Raw genomic sequence first — 16,445 nt, 5'->3', positions numbered from 1 at the left:
ATCCCTGCCCAGCTCAAAATAAGCCAAAATATTATCTTAAATTTAATTAAGGTTATACAGGAGGTTAGGCTCTATCTCTACTAAAGGAAAAGACCACCTAAATAGTCGAGGGGAGAGGACATTATCCTTCTCCTTCCCCTAATTTATCCAGTTAGCTAACAGCAATTCAGGTGCTGTCCCTGAATAATTTGTGGAAAATGTTCTCATTCTTGGCTTTATGTGGGTTGATAAGACCAGATTCTATTTGATCCACGCCTCATTATTCAATGGCAGTGCACAGCCTGGGTCAGCAGTCAGCAGCAGTGTGGGGAGTAGGGGTGAATGCCTGGCCCATTACCATTGATAACCCTTTTACCAAAGACAGCTCACACTGAGAGGAGAGAACAAGCCTCCAACTGGCTACAAAGTGGGTTTCAGATAAAAACTCATTACTCTCCAAAATCCACCTCAAAGCCCAGAGAGTTATCTTGAGGAGGCTGGAGTGAAGTTCACCTAATTATCAATTACACTGTATCTTCCTTCCTCCTCTCTCTAATTTAATCTCTTAAATTCGTCTTTTGAAAATCTAACAGCTTGAATATTTTCCATCAGGAGCACAATCAACCATAGAATTTTCAGGGAAAGGGGTAAAAAGATAAACGGCCCTAGAGAAAGCTTTATTATGAAAAAATGATCTCTGATGTGTAATCCATAGTCTAGAGACTACCAGGAAAGGAGAATGAAAGACAGCAAGGCAGTGAGATCTATCTCCAGTTGCACCCTGTAGGGAGGCTCCGTTATCTCACAAGGCATGCCCCAGGTTCAAAGGATGAACTTGAGTTTAAAAAAAAAGAAAAAAAAAAGTAAATATGTGGAAGAGGCTGACTAATGGGGAGAAAGAGAAAAATGGTTTTTGTTGTTGTTGTTCTTTTTTAATCTTTCTCCAGTTTGATGTTGATCCTTTGTGATAGGTAGAAAACGATGTGTGATTTTCATAATTGAAGAGTAGCTTTATCATTCTTAGCAGGAGGGAAACCCCTCTCTGCTGCTTTTTAAAGGTTTTTTAGAGAAATAGAATTGCATAGTCCTTCAAATAATTCCTATGACCCTCACTTCTGTTAAATTTTCACAACATGGGTTGATCAATATTGCAAAGTGTTGAAAGTGGGAGGGTTTCTTCCAGGTTTGGGATAGGATTCAGAATCTTTTTTGAGATTCCAGAGAAAACAGATTTTTTTTTTCCCCTTTCAGAAATTGTTACTTGCATGGGTTGCACTTTTGTAGCTATCAAACCATTCAGTCCAAGAAAAATGACTGGCCAGACTGCCCACTAGGTGGTCCTATTCCCAGAACAAATACCCACAGGCACCCAGCAAGGGAAGAGAGACCCTTGCTAGCCCTCTGCCCTCTGATTAGCTCATGAAAAGAAAATCTCTCACTGAGTTCTCACCCTAGAGTCTCCGCAAGCACTCAGGGGCCTTTGGAACTTCCCTGAGCTTCTGGAAGGATATCTGGCTGTTTCTTCACAAGTAGAGAAAAAAGCCATATCAGAGAGCATCATAACATGCTAGTAATTTATATATACCCCAACAGATAGGCTTTTACAATATAGAACCAGAGGTTCTGCTAAACATGTGTGGAGGCTACTGGAAATCAGCATGCCTTGCAAGTACATGTGGTGACATCTGCATAGGTTTTGAGAATCCAAGATCAAGGATGCAGCTCTGTCACGGATAACTTCAAGGGGACTTTGATGGAATTGGAGGTAAGGACATTTTAGGTTTTTTTTCCTTTTCCAAGCTCCATGCTAAAGGTAATTATAATGCTTACTAGCAGGCTAAGATATGGTCTAGGCACACATATAGAAAAGAGTCAACACTTAACACTTTCATATATGTGTGCCATGTCTTCCATAGCCCTCTTATGGACATCTGAAATTGTTTCTACTATAGCCCCAACTGGGGGAGGGGGGGAGTTGGAAAAGAAGCCTTTGGGCTATGTATACCACATTACCATTGAAGAATTGTTTGACACCTCTGGAAAGCATATCTGGGTGTGAAGTATTATTAAGACTTTTGAGACAAAAGCCTGAAAAGCAACCATTGTCTAAATCAGAATGTAGATTTTGTTATACATATTGGCTATACCAAGATCTGGTCAAAAACAGACACCTCAAGATGGCTGGATGATATGGCTGAAAATGAAATAAAAGCTGAATGACTCCTACTTGTTATTGCTAAAAACAACCCAAACCAATACGAATATATTTGGAGTGGTCACGTTTCTAGCTGCCTGAATTTAGAGAGTTCCCTCTCCTTGGCATTATGTAAAATGAAGATAATGATAATATTTTCCCAGCCTATATCATAGAACTGTTATGAGACTTGAATAAGATATTGTGAAAACCCTTTACAAACTGTAAAGTGATATCTACAAGTTGAATATATTTGGCGTTAATTTATATCAGTACACACACACACAAATAAATAAATATATATATATATATATATATATATATGGCGTTAATTTATATCAGTACACACACACACAAATATATATATATATATATATATATTTGTCTTCCCTTAAAATGCAAGTTCCTAGAGGAGAGATTGCCATTTTATGTCATCTATGAAGAATTGTAATTCAGAACATCTGCCCCCAAAGATGGTTTCAAGTGGTTTTATGGCCATTTAAGTAACTATGTGGCCATCAAAAAGGATCTTCCACTTCTTTGCATACTCAGTGACGAAACTCAGAGCACTAAATAAAAGTATTCCCCAGTCTTCCCATTTGCTTTTCCCGGTAGTCATTCTCTGTTGCAACATACAATTCATGCACTGTTACTTCTTCAGTGATTTCAGATTATTTTACAATGCTGTAGGGAATAAATATGGCTATACGGAATAGATAAATTAGAGAACAGCTTCACATGTCTGAAGACAACACAACCATGCTTAACCTCTCCTTTTTTTTCTGTGGAGTTTTGTGGAGGTTATCAGAGCTTCCTTAGAGAATTCCAAACATTCTTTGAGTTTCAACTTCAATGCCACATCCTCCCTTGGGCCTTTTCTGGTTTCTCCCCAACAAGAATTAATTTTTGCCATCTTCTGAATTTTCATGTCACTTTATGTCCAATTCTCTAATGGCATTTAAACTCGATCTGATATTGTATATCTTCTTCAGGAGCTGAGTAGTTCCTCAATAATTATTGATTAATAAATGAGTGACTATAATGAGTACAATATAAACGCATGTGTTCTTTGCTTGTATTGTTACATAGAAAACCAAGAATCACTAGGTGACAGGAGGTAAGTGATAAAAAGCCCACCATACACTGGCTCTTGGCCATGAGCTGTCATGCCAGCTCTCATTAAGGCATCCAGACCTCGGGGGCACTGAGCATTAAATCCCCACCACATCAAACTCCTAAGCTCAGTATACATGTGTATTGAAGAAAAGAGAAGGTTACCATAGCTCATGTGTAGCATGAATTTCTGCTCCACTGAGCTCTCAGGAACCTTGAAAAGTCAAATATTTAGCCATCTAACATTCTCATTCACAGGCAATATGGTTTTTGAGCTTCCTTCTTCTTTCCTTTCTCTCTTACATTTAGCCTAGCTCCATAAATGCTTCCTTTGTGCTCTGCTGTGGCTGCTGCCTTCGTTAGAAATTTTTGCTTTGATTAATTATTGAGTCCTCAGTGCAAAGGGCTTTCCAATCTCCAGTTCTCATTACTGGGTCTTGCTGCTGACTTACTCTGCTGGCCCTGATGCAGGGCTTGATGAATGCTCCATCCTAAGAGGGTTTCATATGCTCATATCCAGCTGCACTTTTCCAGTGCCCTTTTTGGGTGAACTTGGCAGGGACAGAGTTTTAGACACATTTCTGTGTATGTGTGTGTGTGTTCATGTGTGTGGGTGTCTAACCCAGAAGGAGTTCTAGTATACATGCCCAGACTACATCAAAGCACAGTAGACAGCAATACTAGAGCTGGGCTTCCTTTAGTATTTTTGGCTTAACTTTTTTTTTCCTACTTTAATTCTTCTGACCATTTTACCAGTGGAAGAGATATTTTATTTATTTATTTATTTATTTTTGGCATATTAGTTCTCATCAACTGGTGTATCTACTTATATGCTCTTTGAGATTTCCTTGAGGCATCTTGCTATACTGTGCACCTTTTCTGATTCTCTACTTCTGGAACTCTATGAAGTAAAAGTCACTTCCACAATTTTAAAATCAGCTAGCATGATTCTTAGTTTTATCTACAGCCTTATCTCCAATTTCCTTCCTTCTTCTCTGCCCTGATTCTGACAGGGAACTTCATTCCAAGGAAGACTTCAGGAGAGGTGGAAAGAATTTGGTGAGGTGATGACAAGCATGATAGTTCTAACAGACATGTCAGGGCACTTTTCCACTTTATCAAACAAGAAACTGATGTGTTTGGAAAGGATCTTTTTTGTGATATTTCTAAAAACTTGAAAATATCGGGCACTGACAATAGCACCTCATTCTAGTAAGAATCCCTTTTCATTTCATTGTTTGTTTTGCTTAGACCTTTGCATGCCTCTTTGGAAATCCTGGTGAAACTAAGAAAGAATCACAGAACACCAAAAAACACCAAGGCATCAAAGTGTGTTCAGTGACATGCTCCCTTCCTGAAATGGGTCTTCTGTAGGACTTGACTTAAACCCATGAGTAATTGTAAACTTAAATAGAGGTTTAGGGTTCCATGACCAATAAATTATTCAGGCTACAGAAAGGTCTCTTTACTTCTCTCAATATTGTAGAAAAATTTGTCCCAAGATGTGCACCTTTGGCATGTAGGTTATTTTGAGCTAAAAATGATCAAGTCCCAAAAAAGTCAGGAAAAACTTTGACCTTCCCCTTAACTGTCTAAAGAATTTAGATAGAGGACCTGCTCCATTCAGGAAGGGAGTTTACACCACAGATAGCTATAGTATAATATGAACTAGGTATGGTACACAGGGAGGAACTTAAGCAAAGTCTGTTTCTTAATCCTTCCCGTATGTCCCATTGTTTCTGTATGGCTCAGCAAACATTTGTTTATCAAACATTTACTGTTTCTTATCTTCCTTTGAATGGCTTCCCTTCCCTTTGAAGTCCTACCTCTACTCTTTTATTAGTTCAGGATGACATATACCTCATTTTGGCTAAGAAATTAAATTTTATTTTTTCGAGGTAGTCTCTCCCACGTCAATTTAATTCTTAGACTAGCCAGATAATCTTGAAGGGTAGAGGAAAATTTTTCTCCCCAACAGCATTTATAAAATAATTGGGTTCTGGGGTGCCTGGGTGGCTTAGTCATTAAGGTGTTCAACACTCGATTTATGCTCAGATTATGATCACAGGGTTGTAAGACCAAGTCCCATATCAGGCTCTGTGCTGGGCATGGAGTCTGCTTAAAACTCTCTCCCCCTCTCCCTGCCCTCCCTCACATGTCGGCTTGCACATGCTCTCTCTCTCACAATAAAGAAATAAACAAACAAATAAATAAATAAATAAAATCATTTCCATTATCCTCCCTTGCAAGGATACCATGGAAATCAATGACCTCATATCTTTAATTTGCCTCAACCCTTGGCACAAAGGTATAAACAGAATACAAGGAAAGAATGACTGGCTATTTCATTTCCCATATCTTGATTTTTTTTTTTTTTTAATTTCACCACAGTGAAAAACTAGTTAATTATCCTGACATGGAATAGAAATAGAGTGCTTCAGGTTGCCATGGTCTGATTCATGCCAGAGACTTTTTTAGTGAGAATAAATTAACTACAAACTCTTGTTCAGACATAAACATCTTCCTTTTATCATAGTTGTTGTCAAAAAGACTGGAGATTGCATTTCACTCAGCTGTTTAAACATATGTTTTTTTCTCTCCATTCTCCTCAAAAAACATTGCTCCAGAGGGTACAGCTGACCAAGGGCAGGTCAGGCAAGTGGGGGGAACATACTCATCAATTCCAGGGCAGCAGTGGGGGAGTGACAAGTTTGAGCAAAGTAGGCACATATTCATAGGGAAGAACAGACAGTACTCAATAGCACTATGTGAATTGGCATCCAAAAGGACCAAGGCTTACACTGAGTAGCATATATATGCATTTCTATTTCAGATTTAGAGGCGATAATGCTTGCAGATTCTATTCAATAAAAAGCAATTCGCCAAAGACAACTGTAAGAAATATGAGAATGGAATTATTTTGTTAATGAGGAAAGATTAAATAATTTTGAATACATTCATCTTAGCTGTCAGTTGGGTCATGTGGTAGAGATGATTATACTTTACCAGTTATTGAAAGTATAAATAGAAGTGGATTTCTGTTGTTGTTGTTGTTATTGTTAAGAATGCTGGGAAGGGTTAGCGTAAGAAAGAACAAAGTTGGCAAAAGATAGGCATTTGATTAGAAATCTTAGCCACCTTCCTGATTGGGAGTACGAGAGAACTGCTTAGGGAATAATTTCTTATATGATAACAAATGACACCAAATCATAAAGAAAATTAGAGCTTTTTAGAAATTAAGTAAAGTGCAAATTAACTAAATTAAATTAGCAAATAACTGCTGTTCTCTTGTTAGTGTATCTCATTAATGCTTGTTATTTTATTTCCCTTGGCTTTTAATGAGTTTCATGGAATCTAAGTCATAACCAATGGGCCTAAGAAATGTCATACATTTTTTCCACAATTAAATGATTTGTCTGTGTGAGCAGACTTTGTCAAGTAATAAATGAGATCTCTTTCCACAAATTTGGCAGGCAGATTTATGGTTTAGTATAGTGTGTGTCAAGTGGTCAAGCAGCTCCTAAAATTTGCTCACCACACTTCCGTAAGTTTGTTTGGTAAGAAGACAATGAACTAGCATGAATTTGGGCCATTTATTACTCATGACACAGTAAATACTCATCAGTATCCCTTGTCCCCCATGTTCCCTGGGGACTATGTGGAATGAATCCAGGCAGGTGTGCACACTCAGGGCTTTTTCACAGTCTGGAAGCAGAGTTCAGGAAATTGCTAATCTTATTAAGGGGATGTTGGCAAACCTATCTAACTTCCCCTCTGGAGAGAAAGATTAGTTTTTTATTTGTTTGTTTTGTTTTGGTTTTCCCCCTATAAAGTAAGCAAATATTCCCTGGGGAAAGGTGGGAGACTTTCCTATCTTTGAAGGTCTAAGGGATCTCAATCTTTTAAGAAACACTAATTCTAGCTTCCAAAGTTGTTTACAAAGCAAAAGGCCTGCCACTGGCTCAAAAGGCATGGAAATGCCAGAATCATGGAGAATTACCTCCTAGTACTGAAATTTAGTGGAATGCACTTTGGAGGCAGAGATCTAGGCTCATATCCTAACTCTAATATTTATTTCATAATATTTGACAAATTTACATGGACTTTCTTCCCTCTCCAGTAAACATATGAAGATATGAACTGTTCCATTTTTGCACAAGTCTCTATAAGCTCCAATAAAGAACTTAGCATAATGCCTGCCATGTATTATTTGCTCATTCAGTTTGATTACCCATCTTCCTCTGTCTCCCAAATTCATCCAACTTCTGAGATGACTCATCAACCATACACTTTATGTTGTTTAGGTAACAGAAGGTAAATTACCAATAACATCTATTTTAAGTGAAAGTGATTATTATGTGCAATATGTTTGTCCTGAAAAATAGACAATTATTCATTAGCTTCCTGGGCTTGGGTAAGCCATCTTACCTATTTGGGGCTCAATTTGTTCATTGTAACATAGGAAAATTATTCTAAATGATCTCTAATGCTCTTTTAAGTCATAAGTTCTGTTTTCTTATAAGTAGCTCTATCTGGTAAAATGTAATGCTTTTCAATTTATTTTATGTATTGTATTCTTCTTGAACTGTGAATTGACTGTTTAAAAATATTACAGGTTTTTTTTTTTTTAATTTCCTTCTGCTAACAACACAGTTCAAACATTCTCACAAACAACTTTTCTTTTTTTAAACCCATGCTTGTTTACAAAGCAGTCATAAACATCCATATTAGGAATGCCTTCTCTTTCCATAAGGTTTCTTTAATAAATATTTATTTATTTAATAAACATTTATTTATTATTATTTATATAATAAATAACAATAAATATTTATTGCAACATTAAAAAAGTTTTAACAAGAGCCAATTTTCAAAAATTCACATGAATGGAAGGACAATACAATGAGTATGATCCACAATGACACTTTCAAATAGCTGGTATTTGGCATAGGATACATTTATACACTTGCTTTTGCACATAGGCATCCTTTGTGTCCTGTGATTGCATCTCAAATGAAAAGTGAAGCCATACTGAAAGCTGGCCCAAGAAACATAGTTTTGCTGCCCAAAATGCCTACCTTAGTGCAGGCCATTTCATTCTTGAGCATAGGCACCACATGTCATTACGATTTGCTCTGAAAATATTCACCTCCTAATTTCCCTTTAAGGCTGTGAAAGTGCTTTTATTTTATTATTTATTGCTACTTGTAGATTTAAGATTTATCCCTTATCATATATTTGCATTCAACTCCTAGCCTGTCTAGTATCTAGCACAAAGCTGGATACTATATAAGGGATGATGGACAGAAAAAAGCGATAAAAACTAAAATGAGTCTCGAGGCAGATTTGTTAAACAGAGAGGTTAAACTGGGAGTTAGAGGGCACAGGCAGAAAAGTACAAGAATATGTGGCCTAAGATCTAGCCTAAGGATTTGCTGGGAATCAGGAGATATCCCAGGGTCAGATTGCGGGGGGAGGAACCTCAGTACAGGCTGAAAGTAGAAGTAATCAGAACTGGGGAACATAGAAACATGTCAAGAAACAGAGAACAATGATCTTGGCCACAAACAAATTGTGCTCAAGGATTGAACAGACCCTACTGTGATAATCCAGTAAAATATAATTCAACAAACACTAGCAAAGTCCTATTGTATGCCAAACATTATCCCAGCCATGTTTCTCTCAAACCGAGTCAGATTGCTGAAAAGGCCAGGATCTTGGCTGGACTTGGCACATTTCTAGCTTATGGTGAGCTTCAATGCCAGGCATTGAATTTGACCACATATTCTTGTACTTTTCTGCCTGTGCCTTCATACTACCTGCTTTATAGGAAAATAAAAAGTATTCTAGCCATGAATGCTAGCTTAAGAATGTGTTAAGAACAAGCAACATGGGGGCTTAAGTGGGTACGAGAAGAATAAATGAAAGAAGATGGGATTGGGAGGGAGACAAACCATAAGTGACTCTTAATCTCACAAAACAAACTGAGGGTTGCTGGGGGGAGGGGGTTTGGGAGAAGGGGGTGGTATTATGGACATTGGGGAGGGTATGTGTTTTGGTGAGTGCTGTGAAGTGTGTAAACCTGGTGATTCACAGACCTGTACCCCTGGGGATAAAAATATATGTTTATAAAAAATAAAAAATTATATTAAAAAAAAAGAAAAAAAAAACAAGTGAGATTTTGATAGCAAGGAAATTTAAAACCTTGTTATACACACAAACATTTTAAATCAAGATTCTATGAACACTTGACTTTTTACAGAGATAGTATTTTCTGAACCAAACTCCATTTACCAATTACATGTTTTGATCAATATTCTATGTGATGCTTTTAAACCTTTCCCACCATTTTTTCATTCTCATTTTCACTTTGTTAAAATTGTGTTTATTGTGATCAATGTTTTACTGTGTAAATCGTACAGTGAATGATTGAAAGATAGAGGTCTTTTGTTCATATTGAATTTCATCAGTTATAGCTTCTGCGTTTTACATGTAGGGATTTTGTGCTTGATGTGTGTTTATTAATTCTACCAAATCCAATTTTTTTCAGTCATTTTGGTGGATCTAAATTTTGTTGATAATATTTTATTTTTCTATCAATTTTTAGTTAACAAGAGATATTACTATATACAGCTTTAGCTGTTCTCACTTATATTTTGTGCCATTTGTTTCTCTTATGTCTAATTTTCCTCAGATCAATTTTTGCAGTTTTTAGTATTCCTATAAGGTATTATCGTTGAGTCAGTGTCTATTCCAAACTTTACTATGTATAATTTGGTTTACATTATGTCTACAACTCTGATTTTTGGGGAATCAGTTGTACTTTTTAAAATTTACCCACAAGCGTTCTTTATAAAACAAGCAGAAGATCTGGGCACATAATACAATTAAATGGTCCTCAGGATCAAAGCAATAACATCAGTACTTTCTCTACAGCTGAGGACACGGATAGCAAATTGAATGAGAACAGTCATTTTTAAAAATGACCTTTTACATCTCCTAGCCCAGTAATAAGGGATGCCTATATTTTTGAGAATAAAGACAACTCCCAGTCCCAGATCTAGCTCCAGAAATTTTGGTCTACTGAAGGGTGAGGCAATCAGCAGGTTCTACTTCACTGGCAGCTTCTCAGCGGCTGTACTTAGCGGGCCAGTGAGGAATTAAACTCATTTTTAAAAACTCATCTAGCCCATCTCTCTCTTGTATCACTGGAATTCAGGGCCATTTATATTACACTATGATAGCAGGGTCCCCAAAGAAAAATTAAGATTTAAGAAATACAAGCTAAAGAATGAAGCCCATTGCTGGTTACTAAAGATGGCAAGTTGAATACAAAATCACCTCTGCTTATGGCCAAAATTTCACTGAAATGATACAAAGAGAAAAAGATATTTTAAAGGCATAAAGGTGGGGCGCCTGGTGGCTCAGCCAGTTAAGAGTCTGACTTTGGCTCAGGTCAGGATCTCAGGGTCTTGGGATGGAGCCTGAACCAAGCTCCCTGCTCAGCAGGGAGCTTGCTTCTCCCTCTGTGATGCCTCCTCCCACTTTTGCACTTGCCTGCACATGCACAGATGCTCACTCTCTCTCAAATAGATAAATAAAATCTTATTAAAAATCAGAAATAAAGACATAAAGGTCACAAAGGAAAAAATTAAAGGTTCAGCAAAACTGGAAATTGTAAAGTGGAATGCCTAGCAGTAATTGATAACAACTGGGCTGAGAAAGCCAAATTCAAACTAAAAGAGCAGAAATTTGAGATACCAAATTTGCCCTGTAGTAACAACCCCCCATCCCTGCTTCAAGAACTCAGTATTTTTGCACCTGGAAACACAGGAAGGGAGGTAAAAATAGAACTAAAACAGGAGAATTAAAAAAAAAAAAAGTCTGTTTAAGAAGTTGCTATAACTTCCAATTCCCTCCCCAGGTATGTTTAGGGAATGCCTGTCCCTCCTCTACAGCCCCTACAAACAACAACAACAGGACAAAACAAAAAAACAAAAGACGGCTTATTCTCTGGAAGGGATAGAACAGAGGAATTACATTCTAGAAACGCTATGCTAGCATGTCCCCCTTACCTTTCTGTGAGGTGTGAGTAGGTGTGTGTGGTGTATAAGGTCACAGTGCATGCACTCTTTTAAAATGACTTCATGAACTAGACATGGACACATATTATGCTTGCTGTAGGCACAGTCAACTGTGCCTGCACAGACAGGCTGGCACAGAAACAGCCTGTTAACAGTGAGCACATGGAATCGCACATCTTGCCGTGCCCATCCTTCATTCTGAAAGATGCCATTTATTTTAGATATAAATCGACAACCAACCCACACAGACCTGCTGTTGCTGTGATGCTAACACTGTAAATTATTTACTGCATTTTAGGGAATTTGTCATCGAAATGAACTTGGAGTTGAAAATGCATACAGAAACAAACATTCTCATCTGTTAGGAAACCACTGTTACACTTTGTCCTTCATTTTCAAACATGATCTGCAACAGGTTAAGAGCTATGCAGTGAGGCATGAAAGAAAATACTGAACCCAGTTCTAACACCCACAGTTTTTTTTATCTGCTCAGCCCAAAGACTGCAAAGGTAGTGTTCATTAGATACAGCTCAAGGGATAACTGCAAGTCTGAAAGTTTTTTGAATCCACCATCTTCTAGGAACCTCTGAGCCAGCCGTAATTTGCTCACACCTCTCTTTCCCAGGTTCCCCACACAGCACGTAAAAATGTAACCTAGTGGGCTTTAACTTTGTCCCCAGTCACTCTTATTTATTGTCACTAATGGGTACAATACCTTCAGGTCAATTCCTGCCACTGTCTACTCTGATTTTGAATCTAGATAGAATATCCCATCTCTCCTTCCCTCTCCTTTTCTTTCAGAAACCATATAAATTAGTTTCATTAGTAATAACAGAAATTCTCAATAGCCAAGGCAGATTTTGTTTGCAATAAGAAGATGTAATCTTTGCGTAGAAGTGCTCTAATTACAAAGCTCGATCTCTCTGTGTGCTAACATAGCACTAATATTTGGAGTGTCCAGTTGTCCAGCATGATTCTTGCATAATCTTGCATGACTTTCACGGTTTACTTCTGTTAACTGGTTTCCGTAAGTGTACTACGGACATGATATGACTGACACTTTCTCTGCCAATAGCATGCCCTGAAAATTGCTGTGATCTGGTGGCAAAGAAAACAAATCTCACTTGTATTATGGAAGATTGTTTTGGTTACATTTTGATCCCAGATGTAGCACTTACTAGATAAATCTTAAGCAAGTTGTGTAATTTCCCTAAGCTTCAGTTTCTTCAGCTGGAAAAATTGGAAAGGACAATATTCCTCATGGAGTTAGTATGAAAAGTAAATGGAAATTGCATGAAGATTATATAATATATATATATAATATATGGATAGATTATATATAATCTAGATCATATATAGAATATATATAATCTATAATAATTATATTATATATCTCTATATATTATATATTATATATATATTATATATCTCTATATATTATATATAACACAAATTATATATAATATATAGAGATGTATAATATGATTATCTATATATATAATCTATAATAATATATATATTATATAGATCGATTATATATATTGAGAAACAGGAACAGTACCAGAGACACATAATAGTATTCAAGATCTAATACATACGTTTATCAGAGAGTAGCTGTGTTGTTAGATCCATTTATGTTGAGCTATTATCGCAGAATTACTGGCCAGAATGCCTGGCAAGAAGGTATAGGAAGATTCAAAATAATAAAGAAACTCAAGTCCCTTCTCCTTGAATTTAGGGAATAACAAAAAAAAAAAAAAAAAAAAAAAAAAAGAAGAAGAAGAAGAAGAAGAATGTATCCAAAAAAATCATCCTACTCGATTCTAGCTCCTTGGACAGAGAGCGCTGGCTCCCTTAGGAGAATGGCTTCCACACTGGCCACATTGCTACATGAAACATTGTATCTTGCCAGTTAATATAGACAGAAATTTTGCTTTAAATGTGGCCTCTCATTAGCAGCTGTGCCAAGACAGTGGCATCTCTCTGGCAAGAAAGTATCTCACTAGGTCCATTTTCATCTTTCAGTGTCAAGTAGATGTCAAGTTTAATTTAAGAATTAACCTTTGGAGACTCTTCCAGGGACAATTTGCCATCTCCACTAAAGGCTGCCTTTGTAAAGTTTTTTTTTTTTTCTTTCATTCTTTCTTTTTCTTTTCTTTTCCTTTCTTATTTTATTCTTTCTTTCTTTCTCTCTCTCTCTCTCTCTCTCTCTCTCTCTCTCTTTTTTTTTTTTTTTTTTATAAATAGAGAATGCTTTTCAAGTTTCCTTAGAGATATGGCACCTTTGAAGTTGACCCAAGACACAGCCAGAGAGTCAATGTAATACAGAACTTCTCCTCATCTTCTGCTATCCCTCTTGAGCTTTGACAAAAGAAACAAAGAATGGGGACATGAGAAAGATAAAAGGAACTCCCATTAGGAATCAGAAATTGATTTTTTTTTTTTTTGTCTTCTAGAAAGCCATTATGAAACATGAGGGTAGAGAGGTTACAAACTCCCTTTCATACTGAGATATTGCCCTCAGATTTATTATCACTGGGGTGAGCACTGGTAAATTGAGCAGACTTCTGTCTAAAGCCAGAAGCCACAGGTATGCAAGGGGAACATACCTTTGTAGGTAAACATAAACAAGAATTCATACATTTTGCCTAAAAAGAAAAAAAATGGACATAAACATATCAACTACTTGGGGGAAATAAGAGGAAATTCAAGAAAGATTCAAGGCTAAATCAGTTCATTACAGAGCAATCTATCACTGGCTGGACCATGTGTAGACGATGCTTAACAGATAATCCCAGAGAACAGTCAGACATGGACTTGTTTAGGATACTCAAGACTGAAAGTGTTAAAGTATGAGATGTGGGACATTCATTCACTGAGGTTCATGTTAAAGGTGAAAAGGAATTACCAGATAGAGTTTCCCAGACTTTTTTTTTTTTTTTCTTGATTAAAAGCAGGAGGATCAGAATGACATTTTGTGGGACATACACTTATACATTGGGGGAAGAGGATCTTTTGGAAAATTAATCAATATTAGGAATACAACATTTCTAACATCCCTTCCAGGAGCTAAGAAAAGCTCATGAAAATGGGGAGCTTATGTATGCATCATTAGTCTGGCAATAAATCCATCTCTGATTAAGAGCAATTTATGATAAATATGCTTCAATTTTTTGAATACTTTCTCTGGTTAGTATCCCTGCAATATCTTACCAAACTTTGCTGGCTGAATTGGGGTTTAGCTTAGAACAAAATTGTCAAACCTGGATTACTAGATTTGCAATGGGAAGTTTGAAGTGGGAAGGGGGTTTTATTCTAGTTTAGGTTGCTATGTTAAATGAAATATTGGAAAAGGCAATTTTAATTATAAAATAATTAATAAGAGATAAATTTGGAGAATACAGAGATACAAAGAACCTCCACAAGAATCATGCAATTGTTTATCCTCCTAGTCTTTTTCAAAGATGTGTTTAGGCATGTGTGTATGTGGGAGAGGTGCATTTACCCAGATCACCCAAATTAAATACATAACACAATCACTTTATCAGATGTTGCCTTATTCTTATAGAAGATTTAGGTGATTGGCTTTTTCGTCTCTCTCTTTTTATATTGTTTCTACATATTATTGGGTTTTTTTAGATTTTATTTATTTATTTGTCACACAGAGAAATATCACAAGTAGGGAGAGAGGCAGGCAGAGGGAGAGGGAAGCAGGCTCCCTGCTGAGCAGAGAGCCTGACATGGACTCTATCCCAGGACCCTGAGACCATGACCCAAGCTGAAGGCAGAGGCCCAACACACTGAGCCACCCAGGCACCCCGTTTATATATATATTTTAACTTTATTTTTGGTGTCCTAAGAGGGACTTCATTCTATAATAAAGCTTAATATTAATGTTTTTTGTTTTATTATAGAAACAATACAGCTTTAGAGTGTGGGACATCATAATACTATAGCTTTAAGAACTGTATTTAGATGTGTATGCTGAAAATCTTGGCAAAAATGAACTCCTTGAATTGGCTAGCTCCAAAAGTGAAAGTTTCCATCAGACCCAGGAAATCCATGACTAGGTGACTGACTGGCTTCTGAATTCGGTCCTGATTGATAAATCCCATCCCTGTCATTCATTCTCTCTCATTTAGAGGGAGCAGAGAGAGGAACTGCTTTTTACATTAAAAAAAAATAATAATAGTTTTAATGTATCCAAACAAATACTCCAGAAACAGTAAAAGCTTTTTTGGGTGCCTGCCATTCTCCACATGATATGTTTCAGAGATAATATTCAGTTATTATTATTTTTTTTTGTATTTGATGGCAAGAGAAAAATGGGGCTACAGATTATCTTTTTACAGAATATGAATTGCATTGACTTTTTTCCCCCAATTTTTTTTAAAGATTAAGTGTCTCAGAGAGCAACTATTTTTTTAGAAAAAACAAAATGGTATGACAAAGAAAGTATGCATTACATGTAAAGAACCTTTGATTCTTGTCCTAGTTCTCCATTGCTAGGCATCTGCTTTCCATTTTTTAAAAGAGGCAGATTATTCTTATATAATACTGAACATTCCTTCCAGATTTCAGATACCATGATTCTTTGATAAGTTTATTTTGTTGCTCTTTTCTTGATGATTTTCAAATGTTATCTAAGCAATTGTTAGATTATATTGCTTCTTTTTGTGCCAAGTCACAAAAAGAATAATGGCAATAAATCCATCTCTGATTAAGAGCAATTTATGATAAATATGCTTCAATTTTTTGAATGCTTTCTCTGGTTAGTACCCTTATATTCAGTATTTCTCATTCAGCTTTGCAAACAGTGTACATTAAGAGCAAAAGAGAACACCCACATCCCATATTATTTCTGCCGCCAACCCAATGGAGTTGGCTTGCAATTTCTGGCAGTTCTTTCTTGCTCCCCAAAGACCCTGAGCATTTTCAATGACGATACAGACATGAGTAAAAAGTCAATGTTCATTTGACACCTTTTTGGGCACCTACTACATTCTAACAACCATCGTAGGCACTGATGATACAACAGTGAACAACGCAGATACATTTGCTCTTCTCAAATTTGTTTA

This window comes from Mustela nigripes, chromosome 2 (assembly GCF_022355385.1).
Source record: "Mustela nigripes isolate SB6536 chromosome 2, MUSNIG.SB6536, whole genome shotgun sequence".
NCBI classification, from domain to species: Eukaryota; Metazoa; Chordata; class Mammalia; order Carnivora; family Mustelidae; genus Mustela; species Mustela nigripes.
The sequence above is the reverse complement of the archived record's forward strand: the minus strand, read 5'-3'. Positions refer to the sequence as shown.